Consider the following 20,886-nt stretch of genomic DNA (forward strand, 5'->3'; position numbering starts at 1 on the left):
GTGTATAGGGAAGGATGAATATTATGGATATATAATACTCACATATAGACTTCTCAAAATGTAAATTAAAAGAAAAGCAAAAACATGTAACATAATGACACTGAAGAGTAAAATGGCTGTAAGTTTAATTACAGTTAATGTTCATGTGCAGTAGGATATTATTCTAGTTCAGTTTCATATTGTCTTGTTCAAGTCTCAAAATATCTTCAAAAGTAGATGCTATCAAAATACATTTTTTTTAAGATGAAAAAAAAAACTTTAGGGAATTTAACACCATATTCTCAGGGTCATTGAAGTAACAAGTAGCTGAGCCTGGATGCTTGCCAAGGTATGTTTCACTCCAAAGAGGATTGTACTGAAAAGTGTGTCTATTGTCCTGGCTCCCAGGGCTATCACATCCTGGTACGACAATAATAAAACTTACACATGATGCATCCATTCACAACACATTCCCGACACCTGTGGCTCAGACATCATTGTGGAAGAGGAATGCTCGAAACAGCCAGAAAACAGTATGTTTGCTATGAGATTGTCTCGTAGAAACTTCAAAGAGTACACACATGAAGTCTCACCAACATGGCTGCCCTAAACAAGACCTAAATGATTCCAATGGATGTGCTTCACATTTTTTTTGTCTTTACTTCAAGGTGTTGAAATTAGCCCAGTTATTGTAGAGAACCCAGTGGAAGGTCTTATGACATTAGTTCAATCTCTTCTTGGTCATTTCACTCCCTTATCCTCCACTGATTTTTTTTAAAATGCATTTGCAATGTCAGAATGCAACCAAAAGCATCAAAAGAATCTTGCCTTCTCGCCTTGGTCACTCATTGACCTCAGCTTTTCTTCCTTCACAGCAGACTTGCATCTGTTGCAGATGTCCTGCTCTAGAACATTCAATAGAAAGTGAGGATACTCATGCTGTTTTAGTAAGTATATAAGGATATAGCAAAGCACCTAAATATCACTGAATACATGTTAAAAAAAAGCATGCATTACCATGGGAAACCTTAGCAATAAATGAACAAAATATATAGTAAATATAGTATCTATTAGCAGTGATAAGATTGGAGACAGATTCATTTTTGAAGTTTGCCTTTTAAATATATATTCTTCAATAGACCTGTTATCATTTTACATAAAAGAATATTATGCCCCAGGCTGACAGTTTGCTTTGCTTCATATATTGCAGAAAAGAAAAGCCTCTGGACTTTATTTTTAAATTTAATTTACAGAGAAAATGAGGAATATCTCACTGGAGCAAAGACACAAATAATATGCTTTATGCCTCTATAGTCTTTTTTCTAACAGGGCAGGAGTTGAGAAGCCTGGAATCTCTGCCCAGGTGTGGCTCACGAGGACACCCTAGGTGAGATAAGACAAAGACTGAATGCTCCTTTATTTCTGATGCCGCTAAACATCAGAGCGTAATACCACGTGGCACATCATAGGCATCCCTACTGTGGACTGCAACCACAGATATGTGCCACTGAGTTCAGCTGTGCCCACCTTCTGTGGGAGGTATGTTCCCAGGTCTTATCATAAGATCCAACTTTCTGGGGATTTTCAGGCAGCTTACTGTATAAAGTACTTCAATTAGCTCACATGTGTGATAATTTTTTTTTCATCTTACATTTCTTTATATTTTAATGGATATTTGATGAAGTGGAATGATTGTATCTGTGTTCTATTAACCACTGCATGCCAGAAATTTTCATGATTGCCTTGTATTCCTTTGCAGGATTCCTTTTACTTAGTCGACCCCTAGTTGCTAAATTTTCATATTGCTCTTTACATTTTACTTATAGTTTATATATCCTTACAGCTATATGTGTAATAAATTCATAGGCTATATCCTCAACAAATATGTTTCTAAGATACTGCTGCTGTAATGTAATGGCTAAGTGACTGGAGAAAGATGTACACAAATTCATCAGCAATGTAAAAATTATATTTCCCACTGATCAGTTTTGGGTGTCAATATTAGCAAAATATGTCAGCTTGATGTTTAAAAGTCTCATACCATGTGAATTTCCATGACATGACAGGAAGATTTCCCTCAAAGTTCTATATGCTTTGAATGAAGCTTTTGATGTTGCTAGAACATGAGAATACATACGTCAGAGGGAGCATTGTTCAGGTTTAAACTGAGTCACCCTAAGTATGTCACTAAACCTGTGTTTTATAAAATAGTGATAGCTTTTGGCACTCCTTTAGGAGAGTGCGTGAAGATTGTATGGACTAAAATACATGACTTTCTTGGAATGGACTAAGAGCATAGATATCCTGAATAAAGGTTAATGTTTATTGCTTCTGTGGGTGTTCTCCTGTGAGTACTGTTCTGTAAGACTGTCAGTGAATCACAGAGAGTACAGAGTGATGCCCACAATGACTAACAAACAAGAAAACAAGTTCTGTCAAGGTGATATAAAAGCTAGCAGGAGTGTTTCCACCAGGAAGATAAGATATGCAACAGCAGAGGCCTGTGAGAGACATGGTTTAGATAGGCAAAGGTGTGTGAAGAAAAGGGATTGCATCGTCTGCTGATGACACTGTGAGCCCCTCTAGGAAAAATGCATTTGGCAGTGGATCAGAGTTCGGAAGACTTTTTCCAGTGATGAGAATGTTGTAGAGATTTTTATTTCATTGAATATGATACTAAGTTCTCCCAACTCAAGGGAAGCATCACTATGATTTATATATAAAGACTTCTTTTCTCTTAAATTCCAGTAGTCTTGAAGACAAAATGTATTTTCTCCTTACCTGTCTCCAAAATGGAAATTTAGGAATAGGGACTGACTAATTCATGATTTACTCAGCCTCAACACTGTTAGTGGAGGATTTAATAATCTGAGACAGTCTTTTTCATTTTCTTATAATCTTCCCCAATTAAAGTGCAAGTTTCTTAGTTGTCACCATGGGAAATTCTACGCAGGATAAATATTCTGAGAATCTTCCGTTTGCTACTGTAGAGAAACACTCCACCCCTCTCTGCCACACTCTGCATTTTCGAAGGACTGACCTCTTCAGGTCACACCAGTGGGTTCTCCATTTCTCTGACATATGAAGAGAACAAGCAGGATATTACAAACCTGAGGAAGACTATGCTGCTGATATTTGGCCCATCCCTAAAGCACCACCATGACCTGCCTAGTTCTCTCATCCGATGTGTAGATACATTCGGCTGACTCTTCCAACGAAGTTCTGTTTCTAGGCCCAGTGGCTGTTTGCTTTGCTCATCTGTGTCTGGCATTGGTGAGGGTTTAATGCGTCACACATCCTAATTCCTTGCTTCACTGCATTACTCTCTTTAAGCTCCCTAATTTGTGACTCTCTTCTGTTTTTTTCCAGGATCTTGAATGATGCAGAACTGGTTTCCCACACTCTGGCTTTTCATCTAAGCTTGCCGTGTTCAAAGGCTCGGCTGTAGAATACTGGCCCAAAAAGTCTGGCCATAGATCAAGTGATATCTCAGAACTGAGATCTCCAGAGAAATCCTTTCAAATTCAGCTTGAAGTCATTGGAACTCAAGGAAGTGCATCACAGTAAAAATAATAAACCAAATCAGTAAGTAATCATGCCAAAAGTGTATTGTTGGGATCTTACAGGATATTTATGCTTTTCATACCTCATTTTCATTGTCTTTGTAGAGGTAGTGTTTGAAGGGTCCTAGAAGTTTTAAATCTGGCTTTGTAATCTTTAATCAAGAGCAACATTCTATTCTTGTAAAATTGAACACTTTACATTTGATGGAGCAAGTGTGGGTATCGATTCAAAGCATGGCCTTGGGTGTAATAGAAATCTAGGTTTGACTCTACTACTTATAACTAACAACTGCCTGAACTGAAAAAAAGTCAAAGAAATCTTCTAGATTGTACTTCTTTATTTAAGAATTGAAGGTTATGATGGTGTTTATTATGCATTGTATATAGGATACTTAGGAAAGACTAAGTGCTCAGTCAGCTATCATACCTAGTATAACAGTGATTATGGTATTTTCCTTACAAGCAGACACCATTCCATCATCCATTTTAACTAAGACCTCTTAATTAAAAAGTGTGTGACGAAGAGTAGATACAAGAAGGCTGTTCTCCATGTAAACTTTCCTCCATACTGTTGCATCTATTTGAAAGAGGGACCAAGAAAGTGAAGGAAAGAGAGGCCCTACACTAAGAAGAAAAATACAGATGAGGCAGAATTAGACTTTTATGAAATAAGTGATGATTTTTCTTAAGATTATCAAGAATTTTGGGTTTTTATGTGAAACTTCTACATTTTAAAATGTCAGCTCTACATTTTCGGTTTTCTTTTTTCAAGATCATGCCTGGAAAAAATAAAACCTATCTGATGACTTAGTCATCAACCTAGGACATCAGTGTGAGTTCTAACTAAGAGATAAACAAAGCTCCTGGTTTTAGTATTACTAATCGAGAGAAGACAGGGCTGTCAATCCAATTTTCAGATAATTCTCTCCTCTGGTGGAATTCATGATAGGATAGAAGCAGAGAAATTTTTGGACCATTTTCTAATACCATCTCCCAGTCTGAGTGATGATGGGGGAAAGAGGAGAGACACCCAGGGATGGCTCGCGGCTCAAGGGCAGCACTTGGGTCATCTCACTAAGGAAGTGAAGAATGGAGAACAGAGGGCTGAAGCTTCAGCTTTAGTTTTCCCTTGGCTGCTACAGTCAGAACACACTGTGCTAAAAGGGGAAGAGAGATCTTGGCCTGACCTCCTTTCTGTCTTGCTTTTCTGCTTGCCTGTGGGCTTCATTAAATGTGCAGGAACCAAGCTAAGCTGGAAAACCTGCAGCTGGGAAGCAGGCAGCAGTCTCTAAAGTAGGTGCCTGCACATGAAGAAGAGCTGGGGCAAAGGAGGCTAAGGCGATCGGTGTCGGTGAAGCCTGTTGGCATTGCAATGAGGGTGGAAACGAGTTCAGGAGAGGGTTACAGTGCACAGAGCAGGGGAAGGAGATGCTACCCATTCTCAGTTCTGGAGGGTGTTAATTTTCCTTCATGCCCTTCACAGACTTCAGGGATCCTACAATTCACCATTATCCATCACACTCTCCTTAACTCTCCAATTTTCATTTTCACTAAATTTATTTATTCAATGGCTCATCACTTTAGTTATTATTAAGGAGATACCTTCTCTCTAAAACAGATGTGTCCAGCCTTTGACACTTGTGATAAAGCACAGACATCTACAAAGCTGACATTGAGGAACTACATGGTTGAGTTAAGAAATATTTTATAATGTGTACTCTACCATGTTCATGGCTACCTCATGGTCCGGATGAGCTGCTGGACACTGTATACTGAAAAATGAAGAGATTGTACAGGGAATAATAAGAATTTAAACAACTACCCAGTATTAATCACCTTGACAATTCTAATGGGAACAAATGTGCAGCCTTGATTCTTCTTCCACCCTTATTTGATAGCAAAAAGAGTACACAAAGTTTTAGGGAAGAGGGGATGCATCTTGGAGGAGTTGGTGAGAGGAGTGGGGAGGAAATTCTATAAGAATTAGTGAAATATATTTTTAAAACTGTATTTTATATATATGTGTGTGTGTGTGTGTGTATAAGTATATGAATAAACCCTTGAGATTGAAAAGGGAAATGCTAGGCCACTTCTTTTTATGATCAAGCCCACCAGAAGAGCACAGAAGAGCTCTGCAGAGGGTGAAGTGCCTGCGGTGATGATTTAAACACTAATGGTGCAGTTTGCATGCAGAACTGTGCTCAGGAGAACAAGTGGTTTACCTGTTGTTGTGCTGTGCAATTAGTATGGGGAAATGAGGTCTACCAGACAGACTACTCATTTATAAGGCTTTTCCCTCCTTACAAAGACCTCAAATGTATGTAACACTCCCCTTCCTCTGATACCGCCCCACAGCCTGAATATTCTTCCTCCAGTTTGAAAAAGAGAAAATAATATACTCCAAATTATTCAGAACTTTATTTTCTGAAGAACTGACATTTGTAAGAATTCATGCCAGTTAGATTTATAATATTCAAACATTACATTGAGGGCATGGCTACCTGATGTACACTGTTATGATGAAAATTAAATTGTTTGATGATGAGATTCTTCAAACATTATAACACTGTAAGAAGCATTTGACTGATGAGGAGGCTGTCTTAAAACCAGTTATAAACTTACTTTACAACCAGATTTTTGCTATCATCTTCTAACTCTGGGAATGATGCATGTAAATTTCAATTAAAAAATCAAGAAACTTTTGTCTCCAATGAAATCCTTCATTCAGAAAGAACCCATTAATAGTAACTAAGTAACTACTGTAAGCGGGATCCTACAATCAGTAAAGTCAGACGCAGCTCTGTACACTCAGCCGCTACCCTCATGCCATCATCTATGAGAGCCCATTGGAAGGCTGGAGCCATCATAGAAAATGTCTCCATAGAAGAAGGTTGACGTGGGTCTTTCTCAAGACAATTTTAGATTTTAACGATTTTCTGACCATACTGAGAATTATATAGAGAAGAGGCTCAGTGGTAGAATGTGTGGAAATTGACTAAAAATTTAAACATGACCTCTCTACTCCCAATTCCTTCAATAATGAATCTTACACATCAATGTGAAAACCACCACGGAACTCTAGGGAAAACCTAGAAACAGCCTACTTTAACTTTTATTTTTTATTTTATATTTTGGGATCTAGAGTTTGCTTGGCTTAATGGTTGGAAACAGATACAGCCAAGGATTTATTTATTTTTTTCAGTTTTGAATTCAGCAAGGAGATATATTCTCTTTTGGTGTTATGTACAACAGAACATTCAGGAGGTGAATTACATCTGAAAATATTCATGAAAATGTGGGAAAAATTCCCAGGCGCAGCTATACACATGTAAAACAAACTGCCTCACCTGTTAAAAGTAGAGCAAAAAGTGCTCCTAACACACGCACGCGCATACACACACACACACACACACACACACACACACACACGTGTGCACACATGCACAAACTTTGGAACTCTTTATTCTGATGGAATATTTACTGTGGATTAAACATCAGCTCTGAAGTTACTTCCGAATTCGAGAAAAGGTTTCTATTTTCCCTGTGTGTATGTGTCCAATTTGAAATATTTATTAGTTTGTGATTTAACTTATACTTGAAATTGTGAGTTTCCATATTATGTTTCAGTTTGGATATGCTGTAAATTATTCAAATTAAGATAGACAAAGACATATCTATCTCTTAAATATTTATTATTTTAGGGGGAAGACATCCAAAATAAGTCATTCTTCCTAGCTTCTTTTGAAATATATATGTTACTGATGTCTACAATGACTTATAAGTTAAGATATCAGAAATTATTTCTAGTAGTTGTAAGTCACTACTTCATGGCTACATAGGCACTGTTTCTCCAGCCTCTGATTGACCAGGATTTTACTCAGAAATTTTATGAGATCTAATATTTCAAATTCTGCATATAAGTGAGATATAATACTATTTACCTTTTTATATCTTCCATATTTCTCTTGACATATGACCTTTGGGTATTCTTCCGTTGTCACAGGTAACAGGGTTTCATCCTTCATGTCTAAATAATATTCCCAGTGTATGTAAATCATGTTCTCTTTTGTTCATTTGTCAGCTGATAAAAACAGTTGTTTCCATGTCTTGGTTCTTGTGAACTGTGCTGTGATAAGCAGGGGAGTACAGATGCCTCATTAGCATACTGACTTAATTTTCTTTGTATATATACTAGTAGGAGGATGACTGAATCATTCAAAGTTAAACTATCAGGGACTTCTACAGTATTTTTCATTAACTTAACTGATTTATATTCCAGCAAAGTTCTTTCCTTCCATATCTTCATTAATACCTCAACCTGCCCTGTGTCTGCTTCCCCTTCTTTCAAGATGAATTCTTCCTCTATCACACAGACTGCTCTTGAACCTGTCCGTCTTCTCCTTCACCCTTCCAAAAGCTAGAATGGTAGACTATACCACACTTCATCTTCTGATAAAAAGGGTTTCTTCCTAGGGTAAAAAGATAGCTCACTGAGGTTGTAATTTTCATTTCCCTGAAAATTAGAGACATTAGGCATGTCTGTTTGATAATTCCACGAGTTATATAATGTGTTTTGATCAAATCCACCCCCATTCCCTCAGCAGCAATTCCTCCCTTATTCCCCCTACACACAACTATTCCCTCCCAACCTCATGTACTGTTCTTTTACACCCACTGAGTCCACTTAGTGCTATGTGTGGGTAGGTGGGTATAAGATTGTGAGTGTATGGGGGGCCAACTACCATTTAGATTTAGAAACAAGATTTCTCTTTGTCTATAAGAAGCTAAGATGCCATTTTTCTTGTTTCAAGATAGATTAGCCTCTTAAGAGTTTGTGAGTATAATCAACATTGTTTTCGAGATATTCCTGAGATAGTGCAGGCAGCACTTCAGAAATGTGCCCACTTATGGGCCACCTGGAATGAAGGCAGGAGCAGTAACAGGCACTGGGGGCACACATCCACACTGTTTCCTGTAGCAGCCTGAATTCTTTAAGCAAACTCTACTTAGCTGAATATGGGATTCTTGATAGTCACGGGAGTCAGAATGAAGTATACATGGAGTTTCTTAAGCAGAGGTTATAGCATAGATGTAGGCACGAGCATTGGAAGAGAGACATTCTGGGGAAAGTAGTGCACACCCAGGTGTGGACATGGGTTTCTCAAGAGGTTGCCTACAGACTGCCTGCTTCGTTAAGTGATTTTTCTAGGCGTGGTTGGACTTATCCTCATTTTGGTGTGTCTCTTAGATTTCTGCTTCACAGCATGATTATAACAAGCTATTATGTAAATGCTAACACTTGGTCTTTCAGGTGTTAGCTTTTCTTAGTCTGATGCTGAAGTCCACAGAAAAGGTTTAAGCTTCCTTCACTATCTTACCTGTGAAGTGAAGACCAGAGTAGATGAATTCTTTTTCTATTCAGTCCTGCCCAGTCCTGGAGAATGGGGTGATGGCAGCAGTACTTCAGCTACCAATTCACCTCAGACCCAGAAACATGTTCTAAGGTCAAGGACCTAGAAGGCTTTCCTCAAACTGGGCTTCAGAGGTCTGGTATGATTTCCATGTCTAAGACTGAGATTTTAATGATCTCCCTAAGAGGGAGACATGGCTCTCCACGCTACACTTCTCAGAGCTTGCAGAGGGTTGATGTAGTCAACCCTTTCTATCTTGCATTCTACATGATCTATTTTCTTTTTATTTCTCTAAAACAGATTCTGTGACCTTTGCTCTTCTGAAGTTAGTTTCATGCATGAATAACTGTGCAAATTGATGCTTCTCTAAGGTGATGATTATTGGAGAGTGTTACTCCACAGCACCTCTCTGTGCTTTCTCTTGAAGTAATCATCCATATCAGACATGTTCCTATCCTAGGAGAGGAAAGTTGACATTCACAGGATGTCTTTTGTAAACTTCTTTAGGTAGAAGATAATGTTTGATCCCAGTCAGTACCAGTTAGAATACTGTCTCACTGCTGATTTTCAGATAGAGGGTGATAAATATAATAAGTACATAAAAAAGACATACAAATCAAGAAGTGAATTTTTTTTCTGAAGTGGCACAGATTTTTAAAAAGGACATGTTAATTACCAGTTTTCTGAGAAATCGCCTCACTGATTTCCAGAATGGTTGTACAAGTTTGCATTCTCACCAGCAATAGAGAAATGTTCCCCTTACTCCACATCCTCTCTAGCATAAGCTATCATTGGTGTTTTTGATCTTAGCAGTTCTGACTGGTGCAAGATAGTATCTCAGAGTTGTTTTGATTTGCATTTCCCTAATGGCTAAGGATGTTGTTAAGTGTCTTTCAACCATCTGAGAGTCTTTTGTTGAGAATTCTCTGTTTAGTTCTGTGCCCTATTTTTTAATTGGATTATTTGGAATTTTGATGTCTAATTTCAAGACCACAATGGGGACACCCACTGAAACAGTTTACCTGAGATAATGGGAGCTCACCAACTATTGCTGGACAGAGAAGGAACCAGCATAGGACCAAACTAGACCCTCTGAATGTGGGTGACAGTTGTATTGCTAGGGCAGACTGCAGGGCCACTGGCAGCATCACCAGGATTTATCCCTACTGCTTGTACAAGCTTTTTTGGAGCTCATTATCTTTGGATGGACACCTTGCTCAACCTAGATATAGTGGGGAGGGCCTTGGACCTTCCCCCAAAGCAATGTTCCTTATCCTCTCTGAGGAGTGAATGGAGGGTGGGTAGAGGCATAGGTGAAGGAGTTGAGAGGAGGGGAGGGAGTGGGAACTGGGATTGTTATGTAAAATGAAAAAAAGATAGGGTTTTCTTTTAAAAAATAAATAAATTATAAAAAGAGAGCAAAGAGAAAAAATCAAATAGGGACAGAATAAAATAATTTTGAGAAAGTTAATTAATATGAGTTCTTATTTGGCATTATAAAACAATTTTATAGATGTCAGAAACTCATAACCCCAGAGCCCTCTGGCCAATGAACATCCAAAGGATCAAATATTCTGCAAGTCACAGTCAAAGCAAACCACATAATGGGTTGCACAAAATGAAACTCCCAGCATGCTGCTCTTCAACAAAGTAAACTCAGCAGCTTTAAAAACAGCTTCTACAATTCAGTAATTTTAAAACACTGAATTCTGGATTCAATTTAAATTAACAAAGGTGTGAAAGTCCCTTCAATGCTTTAATGGGGCCTCTATTATCTAAGTATAAAATGTGGATCTCCGTGAAGGGCACCCTAGACAGGGAACGAACTGGAAGAAGTTCCAATGCGATGTTGATAGAGTTGTGTCTGTTTACGTTTGTCACATTACTTTTCCCATTAGCTAAATTATAGAAGCAGCCCAGGTGTCTATCAACAGCTAGATGAAGTGAATCAAGAAAGCATGGTTTATGTACGCAACAGACATTTTTCACGCACAAAGCAGAAGGAAGTTATGTCATCTGAGGCCAGATGGATGCAGTTGGACATAGCCATATGAGGTGACTTAAGTCAGTCTTGAAAAAGTAGTATGTTTTCTCCTTTTGGAGTCTCAGACACAGAAAACCATTGTGTTCAGATGATGTGAAAGCAGATGAAATTGTTTTGGGCACAGAGGGAACCAAGGTGAGGACCGAGGTGTGAGAAAGGGTGTGGGGGCAAGGGATGGGGAGAGTGTGCCCAAAGCACATGCTATACTTGTACAAAAATGGCTTTCCGAAAAGCCAAAAGAACCAAATCAAATAAATCAAATAAAAATAAAAGGACATGTCTAGAGGGAAGGGGATATCTCTAGCCAGTTTTGTTTTGTTTTTGTTTGCTTTTTTTTTTTTTTGTTTTTTTGAGGCAGGATTTTTCTGTGTAGCCCTGGCTGTCCTGGAACTTCTGCTCTAGACCAGGCTGGCCTAGAACTCAGAGATCCATCTGCCTTTCAAGTGCTGTGACCAAAGGCATGTGCCTCCATGCCCAGCTAGTGACCAGTTTTATAAACAATATGACACACTTAGGAATAGCCAAAATGGAGTGTTGCTATAACGTCTGCCAATATCTTTAGTAGAAAGGCAACTTTCTTTGTTTTAGTCAGCATTTCTTTTTATCATGAAGGAGGTAGAACATTTTTGCCTATATGAAGTATGAATTTCTTGCCAATCTTTCTATTGGATCACTAGCCTTTGTGTCTTGGTTTTAGCAAGCAGCCTTTTGTGTATTAGAGAGCTTGGTCCTCTGTGCAGAACAAACTTGTACTTTTCCTCGGGTTCAGTTTGTCATATTTTTTCTGCATTATTTATGGTGTTTTATTTTCTGTGCTGAAGTTTAAGCATACATAGTTTCATTTATGATTTTTCTTTTATGGCTTATAGATTTTTGATTCATAGTTAAAAGGTTTTCCTACTGCAAGATTTGAGAAGAATTAATCACCTGCCCGGTACTCTATTCGTGTTGTAACTAGCTAATCTTTCAATGTTAACAGTCCTGCTAATCAGTTACTCTTAGCTCTATAAACACATTTAAGCTTAGTTCTTGAAAGTAACGTCTTGCCAATGGTGGTAATGGATAACCTTTCTGCAGACTGTAGAAAAAAGAAAGGTGAGCAAATAATAAAGAGACGGCAACTCCCAACCTTCCTTTCTCGAGCTAACCTGTGTATTCGCTGATTGAGCCTGAGTATTTGAGTTTCAGTAGCCAAAACAATGTCACCGATGATGGCTAAATTTTCTAGCTTCTCACCACACCTGTCTTCGGTCTGTCAGCACCAATCACACTGCACTTAGACTTCTGAGTTTTCTATTCTAATTTCTGGACCTGACGAGGTGGGAGAAGAAATATCCTCTTTGGTGCCATTTAAGAACTGCAGGACGTAGAGCGCTGCACCCAAAGGAGCTGCAACCATGTGGCGATGAAGAAATGCAGCCACTTCACAGCACAAGGCCCAGGCAGAGACAGTGTAAAGGGAAACACGCCCCAAAGATTGCCTCTAATAGTTAGTCATCTATATCATTGTCTAAACCAAAGTGGAGTCCAGAGGACACAATGCTTCAGGTGATGTGGTCCTCAGTGTTCAGCCTCCAGGGCACAGGGAAGTAGAGGATGTCAATAATCAAGGAATGCTGTGGATAATTGGCAGGCAGGTGGATGCTGTAGAGAATTCAACATGACAAGTAGGAGACACGGAGATCCATGCCACTAATAGTGTGAAAATAATCCAGGCAATGTAAATGCACAGACATTTTTCAAAAGGACAAAGTGTCAATAAATACAGGAAAATAATAGTCATCATGGAAGTGCATGTCAGCATTTGAGATTCTATTGCATTCTGGTCAGAATGACTATCATTAAAACAAGCAAATTCGGGTGAGGATGTGGGAAAAGCAGAGCTCTTGTTTACTGCTGTGGGAATGTAAATAGTGCAGCTAACACAGGGATTCCAAATGGAGGGTCCTCAGAACCTGATACTAGACCCTTCATATAATCCAAGTATACCACTTCCAGATATATATGCAAATCAATCAGCTACTTAATTCATGCAAACCTGCAATTATCATGACACTATTCAGATATTATAGAATTGGTCTACATGCCTATTAACATATAAATAGATAAAGAAAATACAGGATATTCTCATGGTGGTACTTATTTATTCAGTACCTGAAGTCAGAAAATAAATTCTGCAAAAATTAGTTTTGGTAAAACCAGTAAGAAGCTTGTTATCTCAAAAGAAGACTCTGATTGTCCTACATCTTCATCATATAAAACCATCTAAGCACTCAGTGAAAAGTGTTCCTTTAAGGACTGAGATAATTACTCTGCAGTTCTGACTACAAAATAAATACTCAGAAGCGATAATAGCAAAATGCATCAGTGTTCAAAATGTGAGTGTAGAAGTAACAAGGTTGTTGAAAGAAAGCAAGAACACATTCTCATAACCTTGTGCTTCACAGTGTATTATTGGATCTGTTCCCTGAAGTAGGAGGAAAGTTTTGTTTTACAGGAAAATTCAATCAAATATAATAATACGAAAATTAGTAAACCTTTGTTCATTAATAGAAAATAGCAATAAGTGAATAAACAGCCTAAAGAATGAGACCATCATTTGATAATCATATATCTGGTATAATTCAAAGCGTCTATAACACGCAGTTTAATAATGAAAAAACAAATAGTTCAATTGAAAATTCACAAAAGGATAGTAGCTTACTGGACTAGAGCCACAAAGCTTTGGAAAAGAGGTTAAACTATCCTTAAAGAAATTTATGTGCCCCAAAGCTCGCTAACACTGAGGAAGGCAGGTAGGGTCACATACACATGGCTCTAAGTCAGAGGAACATTACCTTCAGTACCTAGAAACTAATATAGACATCTGCTTGGAATGTCCTAACCATCACTTGGCTTTTCTTGGCCCATCTGTTGGATTGTGCAACTCTCCTCCAACAAACAAGAAAAAAATTGACTATACCAAGAAGGGAAACATTATTCCAAGGTGACATTAAGGATGTCAAAAATAATTTAAGGATTGATATATATGAAATGCATCTCATGCATTTGATTTTAACACAGAGGATCGTGGGATGACACAGGCACAGTAAATATAATATTATATAATCTAGAGATGTCAATCACCTATGTCAGTCAAAAAAAAGGTCAGCCCTTCAGGGACTCCTTTCTTTCTTTAGGCAGTTAAAATCCTCTAAGCCAGGAAGCAAGAGACCTTAGGGATATCCACTTGCTGGATCCCTCCCTAATCTGAGGATTGTTCTTTTTATGCTTTGATGTTCACCTTCAACATTATACTTTCTATATTGCTGTTCTGTTTCTTGCTCAATTCTTTGTTCTATAAAAGGAGTTTATGCATTGCATTTTTTGAAGATCTTCTAGGCCCCTTCCCTGCCTGGTACCAACACAAATTTACTAAGAAATAAGTGTTTTGTTCCTATGAATTAGAGTGTGCTCTATTCTGTCCCTTCAAGCTTGTAGAGATGTGGTTCTCCTCCTACATTATTTTGGTAATGACAATCAATCTGAAGATTATGTAGAACATTTCTGTTTTCTGATGATGAGTGCTGGAGATTTCATCAGATCCCCATGTGTTGACTCTAATATTTGAAATTTTCCAGAAATATTTGAATAAGAGTCAACATAGGAGAACTTCAGTTGGATGGCATATTTGACGTAGTTTAAGCAAAAAGATTATCTGGCAGACAGCACTGGTTCATCTTCTAACATAGCCTCATTCTGGGACATAAGAAATGCCATATGCACCAGCTCTTCTTCTGTTCATCTCTTAGTGCTGTCTTCATCTGATGGGGTGGACACCTTTGAAAGTGTCACCTAGGTGCATTTGAAAGCAGTCACATTGCAGAAAGAGTGGCTGATGGGCTAGAACATACTTGGTAATTAGGATTTGTCTTCTGAATATACTCAAGTAATTCACACAGCATTCCGTATAATATACTAATATAAGTTAAATGAACTTATGTCTATTATAGTTTTTTATGAGAATAGCTGGTGCCTCCATTTTATTTGGTCTTGTCAATATGGGCTCAACCACTTTAGGGTTTTGAGCACAATTTGTCATGCACAATCTCAAGTTCTCTTGCCAAAGGGAATCATCACAGAGACCAGAGAGTGCAGTGGGTAAATTCTCCCAGGGTTCTAATTTTTCTGTAGTTTCATTGGGCTATAGCTTTGCCGTATCAGGGCCCACAGCTTGGGGAGGGGGCTAATTTTCTGGCATAGTACACCGTGGAGATACTTCATTCTTATACTAAGGCCTGTTCTGGGCTAGCCTGTGACCTGGTGGCCTGCCCGTAACTGGCTGCTGAAGCCTAGCTTTTATCAGAGCTGGCAGGTGGCAAACTCAGGGCATTATATTACTTCAAATCACATAAAATGACTTTTGAGTAACACAAACTGCTTTCTGAGTTACACAAAATGGGTTTTAAGTTACACTCCTAACACATAACCACCCCCCTTCTTGAAAGAGAGGAAGGGATAAGACCCATCTGTACCTCTAGACTACAAGTTGACAAGATGGTACTTCAAAGGAAACCCTCCCAAGAAAACAATGGAAAATATGTTGTGGGCAGTCAAATAAGACAAACTTTGTTTGAAATGTGAAATGAGCCTTTGTATGGATAGCAAAGCCACGTTATATTCTCATGGCAACAGGTCTGATCTCTCTTGGCCCTTTGATATTAGTTCTTGGTCTGGTTAAGAAGGTTTGGTATTACAGCCAGCAGGATTTCTTAGTAGGGAGTGGAGAGTGAAGAGTGTGAGCGGGGGAACTTTCTGCTAGCTTTAACACTGGGGAGCAAGAAGAAGGATCCGAACTCCTTAACTAATGCACAAAGGACCACAAGGAATGGATCAGATGGGGAAAACCCAGCAATGATTCACCAGTGGTGAGAGGAGAAAGGAAGGGAGATTGAGACCTAGGCTGTGGAACCGATGGGGAAGGAGCCACAGGAAGAAGAGTTTGGTGTATGTGATTATCATATTAAAAGGGATATTAGGAAATATAAGTAGTGGATTTTCTCCATGTCCCTGGTGGGTCTCATCTTCACAGTAACTGTACGGAAGAAGGGTTGTTACCCCCATCAGCTTTGTGAGGAAGCGGGCTATGTTCTCATTTTTACCCAGTGCCTATGTTTGACTATGGAGACCATTCCTCTTGCCACTCTGCTGGAACAAAAAGCCACTGAGCTGACAGTTGGTTGCTTATAACTTCCAGGCTTGCCTTTGTAAATCGTGAGTGATTTCAGTACATGCTACATACAAACACTTTCTATGTGATAAATATAGGTCTTAATAGCTTCATGAACATCACTTAATTTTATTCTTGCTTGTACATTTTCCTCCTTTGATCACGGAGGAAACTGAAGCCTCAGAGTCACAGAGAGATTCTCATACAAGAACATCTGACCATTACTGTTGACCTTTGTATCACCAGAGAGAAAGTACCTCGATAACTGCCCATTCCCTGCTATTTTCATAGTAAAACATTAAATATATCATGACTTGGAGGAAAGGTGAGAGCCATTCTGAGACTTATTTTGCCCTGAGCATTTTATGAGTCTCTTTATTAGATTTCTTTGCTGATGCTAAAATTTTGATGGTTCCCCCCTGTTTATTTTTCTTCCCGGAGATGTCTTTGGTACCAATATGTGATTTGATACCATTAGCTAGAGTCTCTAAGGTTCCTTGATTGGTGTTTAGTCTGAAGCCCTGGGAATATGCATCCAAGTAAGACCCTTGATTTTCACGTGCCAAGAAGGAAAAAAAAATCAATCTCCATCCCCCAGGGACAGACCGCTGGTTTCAAAAAGTGGTGGCGCACGCCTTTAATCCCAGCACTCGGGAGGCAGAGGCAGGCGGATCTCTGGGAGTTCGAGGCCAGCCTGGTCTACAAGAGCTAGTTCCAGGACAGGCACCAAAAGCTACGGAGAAACCCTGTCTCGAAAAATCAAAAAAACAAAACAAAACAAAAAGTCATTCCATATTGCAACACTTATTTTTTTGTCATTGATTTTCTTTAGAAAAATCATTAGTAGAGGACACCATTGTATATGGCGAATGTGTGATAATATTACCTACAATAATAATAATGCACAGTTATAATTGTATATATTAATTGACCAAATATTTACTGAGAGTGTCTAATGATCTAGGTTCTTGGAATGTATCAATAAACCACGTCTTCAAAGAGCTTTGAATCTAGCAGGAAGAGGCAAAAATAAATGAACCAATTGTAAATATAATATGGAAATACCTTAAACAGTGTAATGTTCAGTGCTGAGGCTATTTGAAAATAAAGCCTGCTAGAGATGTGGGATGGAAAAATAAATAACTGAGTCTAGAATGAAAACCAGGATTTAGATCACAGAGCATTTGTGGGCATCTGGGGGGAACTTGGTCTTTATTTTGAGTGAAATAAGGGTTGGAGAGAGGAGAGTCTTCTTCCATCCATTATCTGAAAAAAAAATCTACTTTAGATTGATGAGAGATGTAGAAGGAGAAAAAAAGAGAATCTGTTGGAAGATTGTCAGAGAAGTCTCATCATTAGGTCGTAGCCAGGGACGTGTTGAAAAGATGTCAAGTCCTGAGTAGATGCTCAGGCTTCCCCTACAGATCTGATGGGAAGCCATGGAACAAGGGGTTATCTACAGAGAAAGCTCTGGGTAGAGCAGTTTTAGGAAGAATACCTGGAATTTTCTGCATTCATTCATTCATACCTTCATTTATTCTTTAGCCATTAGAAAACTGGCATGTAATTTGAGTCATGTATATCCCCCCTAACTTTCTAAGAGATAAAAAAGAAAGACAAAGGGACAGATAGACAGATGGCAGGTGAAGAGATAGAGGGTCCAAGAGTTCAAGCCATTTGCAAATTTGTCCTGCTAGATATGACCTCTGTAACTATAGCCTGCCATATGTGGCTTGAATTGCCCCCAAAAAAAATCAGAAATATTGGAAAAATATGCTGCTTGTTTATATGCTCTTAAATCTCAAGTAAATTTTAAAACATATTTCTGCCCAATATACACTTTCTCTGAGATGCTACGGATACTTCTCTCCATTTCATACACATACATATACATGCTTATATAACGTATGTATCTGACAAGTTCACAAATGTGTGCAAAATATTTTCATCATATTCACCCCTGCTTTAATTTCCTTTATGTTGCTGTAATTAATGCAATACCCTAAAGCAACTTTAGGAGGTAAGAACTTATTTCATGCTCCAAGGCATCCTCCGTCATTAAAGGAAGTCAGCACCTGTGTGCTTATGCTTAAGCTGGAGGCTGGAACTTAATCAGAGACCCTGGAAGAAGACAGCTTACTGGTTTTCTTCTAGGTTTGTGTTCAGCTACCATGCTTCTACACGCTGGAACTTCCTGCCCAGGGATAGAAACTCCCTTTGTGAGATGGACCTTTCTATATCAATTAGCAATCTAGAAAATTCCAGACAGACTTGCCCTCAGGCCAATCTGATGGAGGTAATTTATCAGTTTAAGCTCCCTCTTCTGTTCTGTGCCATCATAGCCTTCACTTTTCTCTCTCAACCCCTCCCCCATTCCCTCTGCACCTCACCTTCCCAACTAGTCCCTTTCCTTTCATGATGTCACAGGAGTCTTGGATTAAAGACCTCAATATCAGCCTGAACACACTGAACCTGATAGAAGAGAAAGTGGGAAGTACTCTACAACACATGGGCACAGGAGACCACTTCCTACGTATAACCCCAGCAGCACAGACATTAAGGGCATCATTGAATAAATGGGACCTCCTGAACTGAGAAGCTTCTGTAAATCAAAGTACACTGTCACTAAGACAAAAAGGTAACCCACTGACTGGGAGAAGATCTTCACCAACCCCGCAACTGACAAAGGTCTGATCTCCAAAATATATAAAGAACTCAAGAAACTAGACTGTAAAAGGCTAATCAACCCAATTATAAAATGGGGCCCTGAGCTGAACAGAGAATTCTCAACAGTAGTTTGGACATTTTATAGGCTCCTGAGTGCCTTGCCTTCAGACTTCCTTGCCTTCCTAATTGGGCCTGCTTGGGTATTCATTCTTGGATAAGTTCTTTTTGCCCTGTTGGCCACTACCTCCTGGAGTGTGTGTATGTAGAGGCAGAGAAGACAACCCCAAGAATAAGGATCAACCTGTTCATGGTTTTCTAGATCATGCCAAGTTTCTCTGACCCTCCTTTTTTCTCTCTCTGAGGCTGATAGAATTGAAGATGGAGGTGACGGCCACTCTGGCTAATTCCAGCTAAAAGGTGGGTGGTTTTATAGAACGTTGATCAAAGAGAGGATGTTTTCAGACATGGATCCTAGGGTTCATGCCCAGGGCTGAAAGAGTAATCAGTTGTCTGTGTAGACCTGGGTTTCTGGAGATCTATTAAATAACAATGTGTTATGTGGGTCAGGTAAAATCTATAGCCTACAAGGAGTGAAACCATTAGAATAATTATAACCCCTGGGGAGAACCTCATCAAAACACAGTTGGAGCCACCTTGCCTTTATTAAAGGAGAGCAGACAAGGAATCCATGCAACAGTACTTTGCAGGGTTTGATGTGTCAGCTACACTGGAGATTTCCCTACTGCCTTTTTTTGGCCATTGCAAAGTCTTCTCCATGGAGAAGGTCACTGGGTTGACTCAAGAGTTCACAAAGTCTCCCATCTGCAGACACCACTTCATAAGTCAGCCACAGAATTTCTCTCTACTATCAACACCACCTCTTGAGAAACATTAGGAAAGAAGGGTAGCATGGAAGGGAACGCTGACAGCAGACTTTGTTTTGGCATTCGGAAAGATGGATCATAAGCCCATGGACTCAAGTGCCATATAAGTGGTGGTGGGGTCATATTTCTGGATATCTGTATCCCTTATTCAATTCTCTAGCCCTGAATTTGCCTTCGTTAGAATGTTGCAGCCTTTTCCCTCCTCCTGAAATAATAGCAGACTTCATGTTCTATCCCAGACGGGGGTGTGGGGTGTGTGTCGGGGGGTTCTAATAAATGTTTCTGCTCAGAAGTGTCCTGTTCTGGTTTCCCTGTGATCTCTAAGCTTACACTGATGCTGTCTAGTAGGTCCTTTTTACACAGCGAGGCTACAGCTGCCTTGCTCTTTTGTTTCTCTGAACCAAGTCTAGAATATTTACAAGACAAAATGGGTCTGCTGGAAGATTATGACTTTTTAGTATAGTTAGGACACAAGTAGTGGACTTAGAACCTGCAAGTATCTCACTGACATCTGCACTCAGGTAAAGAGAGGTCTGTGTGTGCCTTAGATGTTCCAAGAGTCAGCCTTCCCTCAAAGGAGAGTGAATTTTATGATCCATATGGACACAGAGGGCCTTACTCAATATGGTCAGTGGGATGGTCACAGTTTGGGAAGAGCGGACCCATCAGGTCACACTTAGAAGTTGGGTTCAGGCAAGATTGGCTACATTCAGGGCAATGTGGCCTCACCTCTTGCTCATTGCTGCAAGGGCTGACCTATCTAGGGTAATGCTGGAGAGCTCACCCTAGTGGTGAGGATGGGGGACAGCTGATGGGCTGTCCAACCCTGCAAGTACCCAGGCCCAGAACCAGGGTTCTGTGTTGGCTTACCCTCAAATCTACCCCAAATTTTATCTGCTGGAGGATGTGAAGGGGCTGGGCCTGCAAACCCAAAGCTGCAGGATCTCCATGACAAAGAGTAACAACAGGACATCCAAGTAGTTTTCTAGTGAGGGCCCAGCATTGATAGTGTAGCAGAAACCAGAGAGCTTGACGCAGACCAATGATTCTGTGTACTGTGCTACACCACATCTTCCATGATAAGATTTCGCCTTTTCTTTTCCCTTTCTCCCTCTTTGTTTGTTCTCTT

Source organism: Microtus oregoni, unplaced genomic scaffold (assembly GCF_018167655.1).
Source record: "Microtus oregoni isolate MIOR12 unplaced genomic scaffold, Mior012 000088F_ref0000325, whole genome shotgun sequence".
Classification (NCBI taxonomy): Eukaryota; Metazoa; Chordata; class Mammalia; order Rodentia; family Cricetidae; genus Microtus; species Microtus oregoni.